Below are 3,059 nucleotides of genomic sequence, written 5' to 3'. Positions count from 1 at the left end.
CAGAGCCATTACGCTGGCCCTGCAATGGTCCACTACTGGCAAGTACATGTAATCGTGTATTCCCACAGAGTTATTACGCTGGCCCTGCAATGGTCCACTACTGGCAAGTACGTGTAATCGTGTATTCCCACAGAGTCATTACGCTGGCCCTGCAATGGTCCACTACTGGCAAGTACGTGTAATCGTGTATTCCCACAGAGTCATTACGCTGGCCCTGAAATGGTCCACTACTGGCAACTACGTGTAATCGTTTATTCCCACAGTCATTACGCTGGCTCGGCAATTGCCCATTACTGACAAGTACGTGTAATCGTGCATTCACATTTAACCATTACGCTGGCCCGGCAATGGTCCATTACTGGCAAATACGTGTAAATACGTGTGATCGTGTATACCCATAGAGCCATAATGCAGGCCCGGCAAAGACCCATTACTCAAAAGTACGTGAAAGCAGTTTTTCACATAGAGCCATTATGCTGGCCCGGCAATGGTCCATTACTGGCAGAAACGTATGAATGTGTTTTACAATACGGGGCATACGGATTATTTACCTTTAGGTCAGCCTAAACTCACCAAAGGACGATAATGGTACATTTGGTATTCGCCTTGACCCTTATAGTGTTTAACCATTAAGGGAGATCATTGTGTAATCATAACGCTTGCATTTTAGCAACGGCTGTGTTTCTTGCCTATAGGGTTAGGGTTAGTGGAAACACTGTCGCCGCTGCCGAGCCGTGAAATGTAACCAAACGACATTCTAATTCAACCTGAGACGTTGACTCATAGGGACTCGCTCATGTATCTAATGATGGCAACATCAACAGAATTGTGTAATTCCAACCTTAAAAGCATTCAATATTTAACAGCGTTGCTGAAGCTTAACTTGACTGAGTCTTTTTTTGTAACCAAAGTGTTGTCTTGGGCATTCGGTTTGCAATATTACCATAGCGGGGACAGTATCAACCAAAGGACTGGCGGCCTCATGAAATGTACAATACTTTTGATATTTGATGCAACTCAAAGACAATCAAATTGCCTATAATTCATTTGGCAGGATCGTTAGAGCGCTAGAATAATTAAAGGGGCTTTTAAACTCAGTGTTTGAGATCGCCATTATAGGAACACAATAACATGTACTTTTGGAGAAATGTTTTGTTTCTAATTCCCGACAGCACTTTTCACAGAACAATGCAACAGTAATACAATGCAGTACGGGTTGTTCTTTTCTGTTTCCGGAAAGGTCACGGGGATTACAAGGCAAGGTCACGGGGATGACAAGGCAAGGTCACGGGGATTACTAGACAAGGTCACGCCAATTACTAGGCAAGGTCACGGGGATTACTATGCAAGGTAACGGGAATTACCAGGCATGGTCACGGAGATAACTAGGCAAGGTCAGAGGGACTACCAGGCAAGGTCACGGGGATTACCAGGCAAGGTCACATAAATAACCGGGCAAGGGCACTTGGACTACCAGGCAAGGTCACGGGGATTACAAGGCAAGGTCACGGGGATTACAAGGCAAGGTCACGGGGATTACAAGGCAAGGTCACGGGGATTACTAGACAAGGTCACGCCAATTACTAGGCAAGGTCACGGGGATTACTATGCAAGGTAACGGGAATTACCAGGCATGGTCACGGAGATAACTAGGCAAGGTCAGAGGGACTACCAGGCAAGGTCACGGGGATTACCAGGCAAGGTCACATAAATAACCGGACAAGGGCACTTGGACTACCAGGCAAGGTCACGGGGATTACCAGGCATGGTCACGGAGATAACTAGGCAAGGTCAGAGGGACTACCAGGCAAGGTCACGGGGATTACCAGGCAAGGTCACATAAATAACCGGGCAAGGGCACTTGGACTACCAGGCAAGGTCACGGGGATTACCAGGCATGGTCACGGAGATAACTAGGCAAGGTCAGAAGGACTACCAGGCAAGGTCACGGGGATTACCAGGCAAGGTCACATAAATAACCGGGCAAGGGCACTTGGACTACCAGGGAAGGTCACGGGTATTACCAGGCAAGGTCAAGGGGATTACCAGGCAAGGTCAAGGTCACGGGTATGACAAGGGAAGGTCACGGGGATTACCAGTAGATTGTTGTTCGTCATTAGGAGAGATGGGCGCTTATAATAAAGTTTTATCTCCCGGTGAGCGCCTGTTTCGCTGTCCGGCGGGAACTCAAACATTTGTCAATAAATATATTTTGATGATTCTCATTTAAAGTGACCCTCGTATTTAAAATTAATACATACACATGTATAACAAACATAAATTTCGAGGCGTAAACCTTTCACTACTTACGAAATAATGCATTTATGGAAAATATTAATTACTGATGACAAGATTGTATCCGTGTATTTAATAGCTGAGAACGTTCAAATATTAAATGGCTGGTAAATGCTAAAGGTTTACAGTGATCAACTATCGTGCCATAAGGTAGACATACCGTGTTTTCTGCACCTTTCTTTCAAATTAAACACAGTATCATTCATAACCATTGTTTTCACTATCTATTTATCCTTTTGGATAAATTAAAACAATTGTTTTTATAGTTGTGCATGTTATTTTGGAGTAAGAGTGCATCTTTAAGTGGACGTTGGGCTTGAGCCTTGTGACTCTAAACATAATCATTGTTGTTGTTGCAGGCGAAACCATATTGCCGTTTGTTACATACTGTACTCGTTCGGTAAAGCTCGTTGCTTCACATTTGTGTACTGTATCTTAGTAACAATGTTTTATGTCCCTCTGATTCAAACTTCAGTTACTTCCCTTTAGCTTACAAAAGTATTGTGAAGGCAACTGTACGCTGATATGAATTGCTCTCGAGTTCGTTCCCTGGGTATAACACTTCTGGTATCCAGAGAGGCCACAGAGAGGCCAAGTATAGTAGGTGGGGTTCGAACACACGACCTCTTGTGTAGGAGGCGGATGCCTATACTGCTAGATCACTCTTAGCATGTGATACTCCCTGCATTACAGAAATCCTTTTCTTCTAACCTTGCAAATCATTATGCATTCTGACTCTCGTCCACGTAATGAAGAACAAACAG

Source organism: Mya arenaria, chromosome 17 (genome assembly GCF_026914265.1).
Source record: "Mya arenaria isolate MELC-2E11 chromosome 17, ASM2691426v1".
Classification (NCBI taxonomy): Eukaryota; Metazoa; Mollusca; class Bivalvia; order Myida; family Myidae; genus Mya; species Mya arenaria.
The sequence above is the reverse complement of the archived record's forward strand: the minus strand, read 5'-3'. Positions refer to the sequence as shown.